We start from the raw sequence: 18,741 nt of genomic DNA, 5'->3' as shown, positions 1-18,741 counted from the left end.
TTTTCCCCCTTTTACACAGACTTCGTTACTTCCCAAGATCATTATTGTAAAATACCTCACCTTTTACACGAACAGAATTTTGTGCGAGAATCTTTGATAATCTGTAGTAAAATAAAATGAAATATTATCTTACCACTCTTGCTTTCGTTGCTGTGATTTCCACTGTGATGTATGTCTTGTTCTCTTTCTTGCACTCGGTCTGAGGGTTTTATCTATTGATGTTTCCATTATGTAGCACAAGGTACGAAAATAAATTTTTCAGATCACCACTCGGAAATATATACATGTTATACTACACAATAATGACAAAATACGAGCACACAGGAAATAGGCAAGTGACGGTAAGAAGCCTGCGAATACGTAAAACAGTGTTGCAAACGAACAAAATAGGAATATACAATGTAAGGAACGATTTTGCCTACTGATATTAACACATTGTTATGAATTCACTGCCTGCATGACTTGGCCAATTCTGTTGCATGCCCAAGAATTCAGTGCTACGTAACATGAAGACATGGACGATTTTAAAGCATATTCTTGTTTCATCTGATAGTGCTATACTTCTACTTCAAATTGATAACCTTAACTCATTATCGTAAATTTTGTGACTTGGTCGGTTTTGATAGTAGACGCCTCAATTATTGTCGTCAGGAACCTGTTCCGTCTACTGTTTATGCACACTTCGAACGTTTTACAGCACCTTAACGTCGCTGCAAACAAGACTTGTCTGAACCATATACTGATTTTATACAGAAGCATACATCGTTTTCTGTAGCATAAAACGTTGTTCGTTCATACGATTCATATCTATCATTTTTTAAGATGTATCGCGGAGAAAACTGTGCTGAATGGCTGTTAAGTGAATTACAAGAGTTAGCACATAGTGTTTATTTACTTGTATCACATTAAGTTCGAATTCAAATGTCATTTGATGATATGATTATGCATGATGAAACAGGATTACGCCACATCTGTAAACAGCCTATTACATTCCTGGAGATTACTGCCACTTTACTGGAAACTTAACATGAATCATGTAACATTCCTTGCCTTTTTCATAACTTGTCAGGCTACGACTCCACTTCATTATTCGAGAATTTGCGCGATTAAATTGCACAAAGTTCAATGTAATTGCACAAAATCAGGAACGTTTCATATCAACGTGTAGGCGATACTAGCATTCGCTTTCTAGACTCCTACAAATTTACAAACTTTTCTCCTGATACGGTTGTAAATGGACTTTCAAGCGAGGACTTCAAACCCCATCATAGATATTTTCCATATCTTGAGAAAATTAAACTTTTTATAAGGAAAGGTAGTCTGCCATATTACTATATTCAATGCTTTCAAACGTTATAGTAAACTAACTTACCCCCACACTCTGCAATTTCAAATGTATTAAATGAATGCAGCACACCTTCACCAAGCTCGTCATACGATAAGCGCACAATATCCATTTTAGGTGAAGAATATGTAAGGTGTGGTCAACATTTAATATAAAGTCATTAGGTGAATATGCTGGCTTGTATTTAAATGCGGATGCGCTTTTACTCTGTGATGTGTTTGAAAAGTTCAGAAAAATGTGTTTAACAATTCGTGGATTAAACTTGATGTTCTTACTGATGTTAACATGCTTTTGTTTCTTGAACACGGAATTCGCCGCGGTCTTCTTTCGCTTGTTAACAGACACGCAATTGCAAATAATCCATACCTCAACAATTATGATCCGGAGGAGAAAGGAGATTCTTATGTATTATATTTTGACGTTAACAAATTGTCACAGGCTTTACCATATAAATATTTTGTATGGGTTTCAGGAAATGAAATTGAACATTTCGATGTTTATCTGGCTACCTAAGATCCTAATCGCGGTTTCGTGATAGAGGTTTCTCTTGCAAACCGTTCTAATGTGCATAATTCACATTCGGACCTTCCTTTTGGTGTTGAAAAACTGATTCCCCCTGATAATTCATCAAAGCATGTTAAACTGCTAGCTTTCCTAATATCATAAAAGCGGTACGTTATTCACATTCAATGTCTGGAAGTCGGTTTACAATTAGAGTGTATCAACCGTAATATCGCGTTTAAGCAGGAAGCATGGCTTGAACTGTACAGAGCATCGTGAACGTGCTACTTCATCATTTGAAGGAACGTTTTTCATACTCATCAATAGCTCCATCTATAGGTAAAGTATGGAAAATGTAAGCAAACATCGCGACATTCATTCAATTAATCAATGGGATGGAGGGTGCGGGGCACGCAAGTACATCTTGAACCCGAATTTTAAATCCTATCACATCATTGATCGTGACCTCATTACTGTTGAAATTAAAAGTAACTGATATCGTTCATGCAAAGCCAATTTATATGGGAATGCTCATACTAGATTCCTCAAAATTAAAAATGCATGATTTTTATTATTTTTATTATGCATAGCAGCAGTTTTCAAGTACAGATAGTTTTATACAAACTTGTGCAATGTAATGATTACTCCTCCTTTCTCACCGCTTAATAAGAAAGATGAATACGGTATGAATATTATGACTGAGTATATTGGTTTAGCACCAAAAATGTATTCATATGAGACAGAAAATTCTCAATTTGCAAAAAAAGGCAAAATGTGTACGTTCAAGTGCAGTTAGCTATTTACATGTTCAACAATATCGTAATGTACTAACATCTAAAAGTGCAGCTCTCTGTAGACAATCAACCAGATATGTTCATTAATTGCATTTAATTGTAAACATCAGTGGAATAGTGATTCTCTTACGAGTGTACCATGATATTTTATTATTCCATGATATTTTATGTAAATGATTTTCATGATTCTTTCCTTATTATAAATAATATAATAACGTGTAAAAGGTGAAGAGATTATCTAAAAATAGTATTACATCGTCATTCATTTAAAAATTCTACTCTTAATTTTCATAATCTTGATAATAAAATTATAAAACAATATATTCTCTAGATTTTTATACGTATTTATCTGCATTATTTAAGAAAGGAAATTTAGATTTTTATAATTTCGATTATATGATTGCAACATACAAAATTCACTAATAGTGTTTTCTAATTATTTTTAATTTCTAATTCCATTCACATATTGAATATAAAACATTATGTTTTCCCGAAGATGTAATGAATATGTAAAAACATTTTCAGAAAATTATAACATTTGTATATTTACATAAAATCACAAATAGTACTAATAATAATAATAATGATAATAATAATAATAATAATAATAATAATAATAATAATAATAATAATAATAATAATAATAATAATAATAATAATAATGGTATGAAATATTCAACAATCACAAATAATGATTACGGTGATAATGATGATGATGATGAATACAAAACCGAAAAGTGCCATATTGTTTTATTTTTACAATAATAGGTTATTTTCGCATATCTATTCTTCATCTAATTAATATTTTGTTATATATGATAAAACCTGTTACGAATGAGTACAAAATATTATCACCTTTCCAGTTACCGGAAATCTCCTGATTCATGTACCGCTCTCTCCTCTCCTCTTTTCTAACGAAAAATGAGAAAATAGATGAGTACAAAGTTGTAAAACTTATGCGTCCTATCTTGTCAGGAGTTGAAAAGAAAAAGAGGTCAACTCTTCACCATGCTTACCAGATTGATAACATAACAATAACGTAAATATATATCTATAGCAAAACCTGGTGATATGTGTTATTAATGTATTGTTATAATATAATGATAATTTATTGAATTATTTAGTCTAATCTTTTCATCCGTTATTAATGGCGAACTAGACCGGGGATCTTGATTAGATAGCTCTTCATTTGTATTAAAAAAGTATGATTTCGTTTGTCGGGAAGGGCATCTGGCGCTGTGAAGACACGTCTTTCCAAAAATGGCGTCGGGATCTCCGCGCCTCACAAAGCACGTGGCTAGTTGATAGCAGTGAGGTTAGGGTTCATTCTCTTTTTCAAAATTCCGAACACGTGGCTAAGTCCCATCAAGATGACAGCAGTGAGGTTAGCGAACATTCGGGGCATGTCGAGAAGGGCAGCTAGTATTAAACTAGGGTCCTCGTAGGAAAGGCGCATGTCGAGAAGGGCGGCTAGCCTTAAAACTTGGTTCTTCTGATGTTAGGCCCCTCTAAGATAGTATCGGGAATGGGTATCCAGCAAGATGGTGTTGAGAAGGGCATCTAGCCTTAAAACTAAGGCCCGGTGAGGTGTGACCACTCCAAGATGGTGTCGAGAAGGGCATCTGGCAAGATGGCGTCGGGAAGGGCATCCATCCTTAAAACTAAGACTCTGTGAGGTTAGGCCCCTACAAGGTGAAGTCGGGGAAGGGGTATCAGGCAAGATGGTGTCGAGAAGGGCAGCTAGCCTTAAAACTAAGGTCCTCTAAGTTTTGACCCCTCTAAGATGGTGTCGAGAAGGGCATCTGGCCGGAAAAAAGTTTCTGTATGGTTAGGATTCCTCAGTCGTTCTCGTTTAAAAATTCTGCGCCTGCACCTGGCTAAGTCCCGGCAAGATGACAGCAGTGAGGTTAGCCACTTTCACTTATTTACAGAAAGTAAGTTTAGGACCTGTCAAGGTGACAGCAATGAGGTTAGCCACTTTCACTTATTTACGGAAAGTAAGTTTAGGACCTGTCAAGGTGACAGCAGTGAGGTTAGCCACTTTCACTTATTTACAGAAAGTAAGTTTAGGACCTGTCAAGGTGACAGCAGTGAGGTTAGCCACTTTCACTTATTTACAAAAAGTAAGTTTAGGACCTGTCAAGATGGCAGCAGTGAGGTTAGCCACTTTCACTTATTTACAGAAAGTAAGTTTAGGACCTGTCAAGGTGACAGCAGTGAGGTTAGCCATTTTCACTTATTTACAAAAAGTAAGTTTAGGACCTGTCAAGATGGCAGCAGTGAGGTTAGCCACTTTCACTTATTTACAAAAAGTAAGTTTAGGACCTGTCAAGGTGACAGCAGTGAGGTTAGCCACTTTCACTTATTTACAAAAAGTATGTTTAGGACCTGTCAAGGTGACAGCAGTGAGGTTAGCCACTTTCACTTATTTACAGAAAGTAAGTTTAGGACCTGTCAAGGTGACAGCAGTGAGGTTAGCCACTTTCACTTATTTACAAAAAGTAAGTTTAGGACCTGTCAAGATGGCAGCAGTGAGGTTAGCCACTTTCACTTATTTACAGAAAGTAAGTTTAGGACCTGTCAAGGTGACAGCAGTGAGGTTAGCCACTTTGACTTATTTACAAAAAGTAAGTTTAGGACCTGTCAAGGTGACAGCAGTGAGGTTAGCCACTTTCACTTATTTACAGAAAGTAAGTTTAGGACCTGTCAAGGTGACAGCAGTGAGGTTAGCCACTTTCACTTATTTACAAAAAGTAAGTTTAGGACCTGTCAAGGTGACAGCAGTGAGGTTAGCCACTTTCACTTATTTACAAAAAGTAAGTTTAGGACCTGTCAAGGTGACAGCAGTGAGGTTAGCCACTCCTACGTGCTCAAACAGTGGGGTTAGGGCCTGTCAAGATGACAGCTGTCATCTTAACAGCTGTCAGGGCCACGTGCTTTTGTTTAGAAACAAGAGCACGTGCTCGTGACGTCACGGTCACCGGTCATGAGGTCAATGACCTCGTGGGAAAATGCTGCTTCTGCTCCCATTGTTTTAGAAGCCACTTTGCATTCATTACATTCAGTGTAAACGTACTACTTTTTACCGCTAGAAGATTCAAAGCTTCTCTTATCACCATATTTCTCACGCCGATGCTACTTTCCACAAGACAAAGCGCATTTGCTTCACTTGCTGCAAAGATACTGCTTTGCAATGGTAGAAAAGTGCAAGTTTTGACTGAAGTGAAGATGATAAAACAAATAGGTCTCTCTATACACACAAGACAAGATGTCTAAAAACTATTGCACAACACACTACTGCTCTATCAATATAACAGCACTTTGCTGGCGTACTGCACTGGCCATGCTCAGTCCCCCTTAACTCATCACATATTTAAGTGGCAATAATCCACCGTGACAGACTATGACCACTGAAAATACGCTGACTGACCTCCGTTCGCAGATGTCAAATTATAACTCATAAATTCCTCCAATTAAAGATTGATGGTGACTGGTATCCGATCTATACCAACAGCCAATGGAACACTGCGTTACGTATATTGCAGCTTCGATTGTCCCTCATTGGTCTTTTCTCACTTGCCCATCGTCAAACGTGTCCCTCCTCACTTGTGCCATCACCCGATATTCACAAATTGCCATTCCTCATCTGCTGCTTCCTTATGCCGTCTATACTGCCACTTGTGCCCTCACGTGCTCACTTGTAATATCATTCGATGTTCAGTGAAAAAGTGATTGAAAACGCGTAAAATCAGGTACTTATTGCCATTTCTCCTCTGCTGCTCAATTGTGCCATCACCTGGCTATGGCCCCATGGGCTTGCTCGGCGGCGATAATGGATATTTTCAAAACTTCAAAATATCGCTCCAAAAATTCCAACATACAAAATAGCACCAGAGCAGCATGGCTGCCAACTTCTAAAGAAAATATGTTTTCACTTGAACTACAGGTTGTTTAAAATACTTCCTATTTTTCCAAAATATCAAATACCTCGAATACGGTGCATCCTGGAGAAAAACGGACTATTTTCTACCTCTACACGTACTGCACTCCACCTAGAGCATTATACCATACGTCAAAAAGTCAAAAACTAGATATTCGAAAATACCAAAATTTGAAATTCCAAGAATCTCAGGGACAAAAAGGTAGGATTTCCGGGAGTAATCAACATGGCCGCGTACACATGGCGGCAGCCATCTTGTAAAATTAACATGGGGATTTGCCACACCATTGAAGTGATCTATACTTTTGTTCCTGTGCTCTGATTGGCCTTTTTCCTCTATTTACCTCACAAAGCTCCGCAGACCAAAGCACGTGGCCGTGAATAGATTGTATTTCTATATGTTCGTTTCAGCTTACGGCAGTTCCTACAAACTTAAAGGAATGAACAGGAAGTCCAAATCATTCAGCAAATCAAGAGGTGATGATTTCCAGTCGCCACACCAGCTGCAATATGTGCGTCTAAATAAAAGGCGCGTCCTGATCTGAGAATGGAATTATCTGAGGCTCCATGATCAAAAACCGTCGGCATCGCATTTAAATACCATTTGATAATAATACGTCTTTCAAACCTTATATAATATAATACGATCGTTCTTGTTGTAGCGTGAGTTCCTACCTCAAGTAGTTCATGGTGTGGGATACTGTAGGCACGTCCTAGTTCGTGAACCGTGGGCAACGGCTGAGTGGGCTATTAAGTGGATCTGAGAGTCGGGATACTAGTTGCTATGGAATAGGAGTGGGCAACTCGGACACATTCTGAGTCATGGCCCTCAGTGTGTTCAGGCGACTAGGGCTATACAATCCACCGGTGGTCCATAGCCCGTTAGAAGAGAGATCCTCACTTGGACTATGTGTAAGTAGACTAGCATCCTGCTTCATGAATTTACCGAGCTCGGAACATTTTAAGCAAGCCTCTCAGACCTATGGGAGTAACGGAGTCCCACTCCCATTTGACAGGCGAGGGACTCCTTGGAAACAACTTGGCGAATGAAATGGAATTCGATGGGGTGCTATCAATATTAATGGGGCTTATGGAAGAATGAAATTAGAACTGGCTGAGTCAGCAAAGACTACGCACCTGGATGTGGCAGGAGTATGTGATATTCGGGTAAGGGGAGATAATGAGGAAGAGATAGGAGATTATAAAGTCTACTTGACGGGAGTTAGAAAGGGAAGGGCAGAGCATGGCGTAGGGCTCTTTATCATGAATACCATTGCACGCAGCATAGTTTCTGTTAGGCACGTAGATGAGAAAATGCTGTGGGTAGATTTGGCAGTTGGAGGAATGAGGACGAGAATTGTCTCAGGGTATTCACCATGTGAGGGTGAAGATGAGGATGAAGTTGACAAGTTTTACGAAGCATTGATAGAAATAAAAGCAGGTTCATTATAAACTCGAGATTAATGACGAGGAGAACTACGAAAATCATGAACGGGATAGGGAACAGTTCGAAGTAAGCTATTACGATTTGGAGGCGAGGATGACTACACTGATAGAAAAGAGCAGAATATCGATCTGTTATCTCAGCATTCTTGCGGTAATTACCAACAGCATTCCATGGATATACGATTGCAAGACATTGACCTCCCTACACTTCATGGGCAGTATAAGACTTGGACTCGTTTTCAAGACACTTTTCAGGCTTTAATTGTTGACAATTTAAAACTCTCAAACGTTCAGCGTTTTCATTATCTACTTTCAGCACTCAAGGGAGAGCCTCATAAATTAATTCAGAACATTCCTGTTTCTAACTCTAACTTTCTAGTAGCTTGGGAAATCGTATGTAAGAGGTACAACAACAGAAACGGATAACAACACAACATAGCAAGGCTATATTGCCATTACCAACATGTCACAAAGATATAGCATCATACCTTAGGAAGTTGAACAACCACTTAGTAAGCAATTTAAACGCTATTCAGAAACTCAACCTTTCAGTGCCTTTACACGAAGCCTTACAAGTTATATTCCGCCACCCGCAAAGAGTTCGAAATGAAAGCTCCCAGCGATGATTTTCCGAGACTCGCTGAGGTATCCACCTTTTTGGAAGTGTTAGAATCGATGATGGCAACATGGGAACAAAGGGGGAGCGCGGCAAATCCAGCTAAGCACCAGTATGTGAGAAACAATGAAAGCCCAATTCGAGTTAACTCATGCGTATCTACAAGGGGGAAGTGTGACTTTTGTGAGTTAGATCATCCGTTACATCGGTGCGAAGGATTTCTGCAAACTAACACAAGACAACGGTATGATTTTGTCAACAGGAAGAGTTTATCCATTAACTGTTTCAGGCATCATAGTGTCAACGTGTGCAAATCTGATAGCTGTAAGACTTGCCAACGTAGATATCACACTTTGATTCACTTCGACAGTGCCACACACAATCAAACGACTACGAACAAAGATACCCAAGCTTGTAGAGGCACCGGTATTAGAGACGACAAACAAGCTCGCAGTAATGCTAGTTACTGCACTCTAAAATTCAAGCCACAGTCTCAAGTAATGCTGTCCACTGCAATAGTAGGAGTTGCAGACAACAATATTCGAATTCACCAGTGCCGAGCTCTACTTGACAATGGATCACAATCACATTTCACTTACAAGTAAGCTGAGGCTGCAGCGACATAGACACTATATCCCAATTAGTGGAATAAATAACACTGCTGACAACGCATCTAAAAGTGTTGACGTTCCTATGTGTCCAGATTTGAAACTCTTCCCTGCGAAACATGTGACCTTGCCGCGGTGTCCCAATGAAGCAGATAGCCGAGCCGCAGGTGCAACCATATCTGTTGAGAGACCAGACTAAGGAATGGTTCATCGAAAGGGGGGTAGCAGCATTTCGGAAGTTGCAAGGGCGGCAGTCTGGATGATTGACTGATAAGGCCTTGTAATAATACTCAACATGGCTTAGCTGTGTTGATACTGCTACACGGCTGAAAGCAGCGGGAAACTACGGCCGTAACTAACTCACAAGGACATGCAGCTCTCTCTGTATGAACGATGTACTGATGATGGCTTCCTCCCGGGTAAAATATTACGGAGGTAAAGGAGTGTCCCATTCGGATCTCCGGGCGGGGACTACACAAGAGGGGGCGATCATCAGGAAGATGGATACTGACATTATGCGAGTCAGAGCGTGGAATGTTAGAAGTTTGACTCGTTGCGGTAGAATAGAGAATCTGAAAAGGGAGATGGATAGACTCAAGTTAGATATAATAAGTATAAGTGAAGTACGTTGGCAGGAAGAACAGGATTTCTGTTCAGGCGACTACCGAACTGTCAACACAAAATAAAACAGAGGAAATGCGGGAGTTGGTTTAATAATGCATAAGATAATTGGGCAGCGGGTAACTTACTATGACCAGCTTAGTGAAAGAATTATTGTCGTCAAGACGGGCACCAAACCAATGCCCACCACAATAGTGCAGGTCTATATGCCTACTAGTTCAGCGGATGATGAGGAAATCGAAAGAACATATGAAGAGATAGAAAATTAGTACAATAAGTAAAAGGTGACAAGAATCTATTTGTGATGGGAGACTGGAATGAAGTGGTAGGCCAAGGAAGAGTATGTAATAAAGTAGGAGAATTCGGATTAGGACAAAGGAACGAAAGAGGAAATCGGCAGGTTGAATTCTGCACTGATCATAATTTAGTCCTTTCCAATACTTGGTTGAAACACCACAAACGACGGCTTTATACGTGGACGAGACCTGGAGACACTGGGAGGTATCAAATAGTCTTCATTATGATTAGGCAGAGATTCAGAAACCAGGTGTTGCATTGCAAAACTTTCCCAGGAGCAGACGTGGACTGTGACCACAACTTGTTCATAAAATGCCATCTGAAGCTGAAGAAGTTGAAGAAAGGAAAGAATGCAAAAAGATGGGATCTAGACAAGTTGAAAGAAAAGAGTGTGAGGGATTGCTTCAAAGAACATGTTGCAAAAGGACTAAATGAAAAGGCTGAAGGAAACACTATAGAGGAAGAGTGGATAGTCATGAAAAATGAAGTCAGTAGGGCTGCTGAAGAAATGTTAGGAAGGAAGAAAAGATCAACTAAGAATCAGTGGATAACTCAGGAGATACTAGACCTGATTGATGAACGACGATAATACAAGGATGCTAGAAATGAAGAGGGCTGTAAAGAATACAGGCGATTAAAGAATGAAGTGGATAGAAAGTGCAAGGCAGCTAAGGAAAACTGGCTGAATGAGAAATGCGAGGAAGTCGAAGGTTGTATTGTCCTAGGAAAGGTAGACGCTGCATACAGGAAAATCAAGGAAACCTTTGGAGAAAGGAAATCTAAGTGTATGAATATTAAGAGCTCAGATGGAAGGTCACTTCTAGGGAAAGAAGACAAAGCAGAAAGTTGGCAGGAACATATCCAACAGTTGTGTCAATGTGAAGATGTTGATAATTTGGTTCTGGAACATGAAGAGGCTGTTGATGCTCATGAAAAGGGAGACCCAATTTTGAGTTCATAGTTTGACAGAGCTGTGAGCGACCTAAATAGGAACAAGGCACCTGGAATTAATGACATTCCCTCTGAATTACTGACTGCCTTAGGAGAAACCAGCATGGAAAGGTTATTTCATTTTGTGTGTAAGATGTATGAGACAGGAGAAGCCAAATCTGAATTTCGGCAGAATGTTGCTATACCTATTCCCAAGAAAGCCGGTGCTGACAGGTGTGAAAACTACCGCACCATTAGTTTAGTATCCCATGCCTGCAAAATTTCAACACGTTTTGTTTACAGAAGAGTGGAAAAAATTTGAAGCTGAGTTGGGAGAAGATCAATTTGGCTTCAGAAGAAATATAGGAACACGTGAAGCAATCCTGACTTTACGTCTGATCTTAGAGGACCGAATCAAGAAGGACAAGCCCACGTACATGGCATTTGTAGATCTAGAAAAGGCATTCGATAATGTTGATTGGACCAAGCTATTTATGATTTTGAAGGAGATTGAGATCAGATAGCGAGAACGAAGAATTATCTACAATTTGTATAAAAATCAGTCTGCGGTGATAAGAATCGAGGGCTTTGAAAAAGAAGCAGCAATGCAGAAAGGAGTGAGGCAAGGCTGCAGTTCGTTCCCCTCCTTTTCAATGTTTACATAGAACAGGCAGTAAAGGAAATCAAAGAGGAATTAAGAAAGCGAATCACAATTCAAGAATAGGAAATCAAAACCTTGAGATTTGCCGATGATATTGTTATTTTATCTGAGACTGCAGAAGATCTCGAGAAGTTGCTGAATGGTATGGATGAAGTCTTGGGCAAGCAGTACAAAATGAAAATACATAAATCCAAAACAAATGTAATGGAGTGCAGTCGAAGGAAGGCAGGTGATGCAGGAAATATTAAATTAGGAAATGATGTCTTAAAGGAAGTAAATGAATATTGTTACTTGGGTAGTAAAATAACTAACGATGGCAGAGTAAGGAGGACATAAAATGCAGATTAGCACAAGCAAGGAAGAGCTCTTTTAAGAAAAGGAATTTGCTCACTTCAAACATTGATGTAGGAATTAGAAATGAGCGTATCATTGTATGGAAGTGAAACATGGACGATAACTCGTTCAGAAAGAAAGAGAATAGAAGCTTTTGAATTGTAGTGTTACAGAAGAATGCTGAAGGTGGGGTGGATTGATCGAATCACAAATGAAGAGTTACCTAATCGAATTTGCGAGAGGAGATCGATTTGGCTAAATTTGACGAGAAGTAGGGATAGATTGATAGGACACATCTGAAGACACTCAGGACTTGTTCAGTTGGTTTTTTAAGGAAGTGCAGGTAGTAAGAACGGTAGGGGTAGACCAAGGTATTGTACCAGGAAAGCCTAGGTCCTGGCCCATATCAATCGAAAGAAACGTTATTCCAGCATAAAATATCCGTCCGACGTACGAACAACTGAGCAAAGGAATGTTCCAGAATGTGCCAGACTCCATGAGTGCACTAGGCGAAGTCAAGTGACGTCACCTGTCGCTCGAAGCTCACCTCCCCTAGAGATATTTCTCGAAAAGAGTTTTCTTTTCGCAAGCTTTTCAACGCCTTAACCAATTTCAACGGGACAAACGCTGAATTGTAGCGGACATCATGAAATTTAATCCCTGTGAATTTCGAATTAATTCATCCCATGGTTGTTGAGTTATAATAATTTAAAGTCTAAGAAGATTATGCACCCGCGGTCACATGACCAAGAGAACCACCCCTCCCAGCGCCGGTATATATGTCAAAGCTAACAAGCAGAGCAGTACAAGGACGAGTACACAGATGTGTGTGAGTGAGACAGAGGGATGACCGACCCTCGTACAGTACGTCCGCGCAGTCACGGTGAAAGTACTTGCCGTTGCGTTTCCGGAATACGAAGTTATATCGCCGACAAAATTATAAAAGACGTCGCACTGTATTTAGTATATCGCGTCGCGACTACGGTCTAATTCTATAGACATTTGAGAATATAATACGAGTGAACTTATTGAAGTGCAAATACCAAATATTTAACGTTCACTGAGTGTATCATTACGTGTGGACTTAGTTTACTTTACATAATATTGAAGTTCTACAATGAACATAAACTAATGTGTAGAATTACCAGGACTCATTTCTTTTCGAGCATTGAACTGTGTTTTCTTTGTATTCACGTAGTGTTCATGCCATATTAGTATACGACTTAAAGTAGTAAACTGGGTGAATACTTAGAACTTTTCCTGAGGTAATATGACGTTATAATGACCAGATAATCAGAAAATAATCCTTAGGGAATTAATGAACGTGTTCAAAGACTGTGATTGTAGACTGTGATTTGCCTTCTTCAAGTGTGAACTGTGTAATTATGGACGTTCTTAGTAACGACTTTAAATAGTATTTCATACAGAAAGGATTGTGATTATTCATTTAACGTCTTAAAGTTCAATTACGCCATAAACTGTGTTCGACACTAAATGACAGTGTCAGTGATAACTACTCGCACTAAGTGAATTTTCCGTGTGCGAAAAATCACCTTAACGAGCTGCAATTCTACACGATCCAGTTCCAGCAATCATCACCTCATCGAGGGACGTTTACATGGTGTGTTGATGGAACATCGCATATTCTGATTCTCCACGGAACATTCCAGACATCCGTCCTTCAACATTTGTAGCAACATTTCTTTCATTAAGTGAGTAGTAACAAACTGACTAAAATTTTCTCATTAATCTTGAACAGTGGAAACTTCAGTGCCGCGTGTGAACAAATATTTCAGAGTTCTCATAATTTCTCAGAAGTTCATCTTTTGTGATTAATTTAATTTTCAAGATTAATTTTCATATCTCATAGAAGAACTTTAGGCTTTTCAAGTGTGCTATACATTAAGGTTTACAAACTGAAAAACTGAAAAACATTCAACGAAAATTTAAATTCTCATGTTAATTTGCAATTACAAGTGTGTGCTCATATTTAGAAAGACTTTAGGTGGAAATCTAATACCTCGTATTCTCACACATGAAAGACTTTGGAATCAGTGACATTCATTTAATTTTGATGAACAGAATTCAAGAAGATTACGTTTAAATTTTTAATTTCAATGCCAGATTTGAGTCCAATAATCATATTGCAGGGTAAGGAATCAATAAATTGTATAAAAAAATTTATAACCATCTATTATTCGCTCTGCGAGTCTATCCTACTCTGTATCGGCTCCAAAACTAAGTTCCACTCCCTGAGGTCCTACTCATGCCCTTTACCCCAGACCTTTTCCTGGTACAGTATGGATCTGACAAGTAGATTAGAGCAGATGTAGGATGCAGTAGTTACGTAGAAATGAAAAGATTAGGACAGGATAGGGTGGCATGGAGAACTGGATCAAACCAGTCTATGGACTGATGACTCAAACAACAACAAACAACATAACAAGTTCTCACTTCAACAGGCCAGGACTAGTGGATTTGCTCATCGGTGCTGAGATTTTTATGCAGCTGTTGCAGGAAGGGTGGCGGAAAGACAGTGATGAATTACCCATCTTGAAAAATACTGTGTTAGGATGGATACTATGAAGCCCAATAATGTCCCGGGCTCCGTCTAGTGAGAAAACAGAAACTCAACAACCTTCATAATTTTTCCTCAGGCAGGACGATGAACTCAACGGGAAGATGGAAAACTTCTGGTCAATTCAAAAAGTGACAAATAGAAAAATGCCCCTAACCAAGGAGGAGCATTTCATAACTCACACCAGTGGACGATTCATTGTGAGGTTGCCTACGAAGGCAGAAGGTCAACAACTTGGAAACACTCACAAAATAGCGGACAAACGATTCAGACTATTGGAACAGTAGCTTTAGAAGAGACCCGATCTGCGAGCTGATTACGTGAACACGGAGACCCTCGGTGAATCAATCAATCAATCAATACTGATCTGCAGATTTCTATATCATCTGATAGCCAAGCACGCATCAATTTTTGGGTAAAGAGACAAAGTCTCTCATAGTGCATTGGCACTGCCGGTGGCTCCATGTAGTCTACGCAGTGGCCTCCACGGTATGCAGTAGCCAGCGTCTTGGTAGGTGTGTTAGGTACCAACTGATGAGCCCAGCCTAGCACACGAGGGCGAAACGCTGGCAACCAGGAGTGAGTTAGCTGGAAAATTTATAATGTCCAATAACGGACCATTTATATTGGTATTAAGGATTGAACCTGTCAATATGATTGGTCTTGCCGGATGGAGACATACGGCATTTGCCTGTCCTACAATCAAATCTATATTTTTGCTTGTGTGCTGATTGCATTCTGTAACAGAATTGAAACTGCACACTTGTTTTTTCTTGTCAGACGGAGACATACAGCATTTCCATATCCTTCAATCAATCAACGGTTCGGTTCCCACTTAGGCCCTTTGGCACTGACGGCTATCTATTTCAACAAGATGGTGGCTGCTCTGATGAGACAGCTTAAGGGTGCTTGCACAAGATTGCGGTTTCTCTTGAGACTTTTATCAATGATCTCCAAGTACATTTCCAAAATGCGGAATGGCAATTAAGAATAACTTTGAGAAACGTAAGCTTTGTTATTGGTTTGTTCAGTTCAGGTACCTCTTTGACGACTATGAATGATTCCTAGTGAAATTTTTGAATAGCGATGTTCAGCATCAATTAACTCTCATTTACCGATGGGCCTTTAAAGTCCCACATATATACAATCACTGCAGAAACTGCACGTTTCTTAGAGAGCCAAGGGAACTTCTCAGTCGTCCTAAAAAGAGATTTGTAATGCAGTTTGTAGCTATCTGCCCGATATGTTGGCACTTCACAGTAGTGGTGAACATTTTCTGGAATACTGAGGAGCAAAGGACAGGTTTTCCCCATTAAAATTACAAGCTCTTCTCTATGAATTTATTGTTTGTGTAGCTATGTGCAATTCTCATGTTATAAAATACTGTGTACTACAATGTCCCGTTAGGTTCCGAACACAAGAAAAGTGGTTGGGGTCATGTTTGGAATTTTCTAACTGCATTAGTATCCAAGTGTTATTGGACAGGAAATAGCATCAGTCCCAACAGAAAATTATTTTTAGCTTTATTTCAACAGTTGAGTGAATATGTACTCACAGACTACCACTGAAGTCCGCAGCTTACTGCAGAAAGTACCTGACGTATGACGTGGAAAATATACCTACGGATATATTCCTAGTGATACCGAGGAGGCGTTTTATGTCGAGATTCATCTATAATGAGGACTTAGTAATAATCCCAATCTATACCTAATCACTCATCAGCTGGAATAAGTACAACAGTTATTAGTAATATTAATAGTACTGTTACTTCTACGTTTACCGTTGCTGTTACTAGCACAATCAATTAATAAATATAATGGTGCATGGCCACAGAAGACACATGGTGTAAATCTTTCGAGCTGACAGCCCCTCTGTGTTTTCATCCAACTAACACTCAATCACTAACGGCATACTCCCTTCAAAAATGCCAGCGAACACCTCGCCTGATATACTGATAATGAGGTACCTCAATACTTGTTGCAATTCTTCCTATTCCCTAGCATATAGACAGGTGCAATTACTGCTTTTATACAGTCAGAAGGTAACTGACGAATATTCCGTGCCAATTTATAATTCTGTGAATCCAATTTATCGCTGCCTTTACACTGTACTTCACAATTTACGGTCTAATTTCCTGCTGCTTATGACAAGGGAGTATATTTACCATAATTTTAGTAACATAGTTGTCCTCCCCACGGTCTCGATCGCGTCGTCAGCAGAAATATTTCCCTCTATGTTCAGAAAATTTTCACAGCATTTCTCTCACCTGTCCAGTGATTCCCTGAGACCTAATATGAATCCATGTCGTTTATACAAAGCACTATTTATTTATTTATTTTTCCTCCCGTTTCCAATATTTCTTTTTGCTGTCCAGAAAGGTTTGACTGGCTTTGACCTAACCTTTCCTGATTATTACCGAAATTTCCCATGACATCTTCTTGTACACTATTTTCCTTTCATTTAAGTACCATTCCCTGTCTGAAGCGATTGCTGACACACCTTCTCTTTACTCTTAGGAGCTGCTCTCACTTGATCATTCCAACAAGACGTTCACTTTTCTCATCTTTGCGCACAGTTTTTCCTTAGCATTCATTTGCTCTTACTGTTACAAAATCCCTCTATGCCACCCACTCTCTTACTATGTCGTGAACCTTATTATAGTCTATTGTTTGGGACTTTCGCTAATAGTATCAATGTCTGCTGTCTAATTTCGTTCTCTTGGAGATTTTCTAGTCTTCTCCGTCTGCAGACAGATTTCACATTCTCAATCCTACGCCTAGAGATACTAAGTCGACTACAGATCAGATAGTGGCCTGTGTCATAGAAAATTCTCGGGAATACACGGTCATTCCTAACAGATATATTGATTTCAAAGTAGGTTTTAATATAGTCTATGTTAAAACAGGTGTTCCTACTCTGCCGTGTGGAGCTGTGGATATTCTTATGCTTGAAGAATGAATTCGTAACCGCTAATCACTTACTAGCACAGAAGTTGAGTAAACGTTTCCCATTCTTGGTAGCTTGCATATCTTCCCTACATTTACGCATCACCTTTTCTTGTCTTTGTGTTCTCTTGCCAACTCTCGCATTGGAATTGGTCATTAGCACTTGTTCAAACAATAAGTTAATTCTTGTCCTAATTTCCTGTACAGGCAGATCTACCTCTCATCTATGTGCCTAGAAGATACTGTATTGTGTTCCTGATGAACAGTGCTACACCACTATCTGCCCATCCCTTCTAAACACAAATCAGGAGCACGTTATAATCTCTTATCTCTTCCTCGTTATCACCCCTTGCCCCAAAATCACTAACTCCTAGCACTTCCAGACGCATCCTCGTTGATGACTAAGCCAGTTCCATTTTCCTCTTTCCATAAGTCCCATCAATATTGATAGCTCCCCACGGAATTCTATTTACTTTGCCAAGTTGTCTCCGAGGGACCTGTCAATTAGAAGTGGGACTCTGTTACTCCGAAAGGTCCTATGAATTGCTGAAGATATGTGAAGCTCGATGTTACCTCCTTATACAGAGCCCAAGTGTGGATCCGTACTGGTACGGGTTAGGGACCACCGGTTGGTTTTGATAGTCATAACTGCGTGAGTACCAGGGGATGCCCACTCCCATTCCATAGCAAGAAGTATCCGTACTCTGAGAACCACCCAGCCCTTGCCCAATGTTCAAACACTAGGACGTAACTACAGTAACCAACCTTAAAATACTAGCAAAGAAAGAAATGTCCAAAGAAGCGTTAAAGAGAACATCAGCGATTTATTTGCTGGGTGGCCCTGACTAGGCAACATTAACTAGGAAGGGAAAAAGAAGCTGAAGAATTAACAAAGGGACGAAGGACGCAAACAAAACATCGATAAGGTCACAAAAGTTAGTGTACGTTAGGAAACACATCTCATTCCCGTACGTTTCATTTTTACTTTTCCTTTAGGTACTATTTCAATGTCGAAATAACTAAGATAGGCTTTCGGCAACGATGAGATAGTAGAGAGTGGTGTCCATTGCCCTCGTAAATACAACCCATTGTATCTAGAAGTACTCGTCCGATTATAAACGACCTT

The 18,741-nt window shown here is 39.5% G+C and overlaps 1 protein-coding gene across 1 annotated transcript in view; it reads right to left on the bottom strand.

The window, feature by feature from the left end:
* The window catches only part of LOC136863901 (dynein beta chain, ciliary-like), a 5,220,903-nt gene that overhangs the window by 738,769 nt on the left and 4,463,393 nt on the right, over positions 1 to 18,741 (bottom strand). The gene's annotated exons all lie outside the window — the stretch shown is intronic.

Source organism: Anabrus simplex, chromosome 2 (genome assembly GCF_040414725.1).
Source record: "Anabrus simplex isolate iqAnaSimp1 chromosome 2, ASM4041472v1, whole genome shotgun sequence".
Lineage (NCBI taxonomy): Eukaryota > Metazoa > Arthropoda > Insecta > Orthoptera > Tettigoniidae > Anabrus > Anabrus simplex.
The sequence above is the reverse complement of the archived record's forward strand: the minus strand, read 5'-3'. Positions and strand labels throughout refer to the sequence as shown.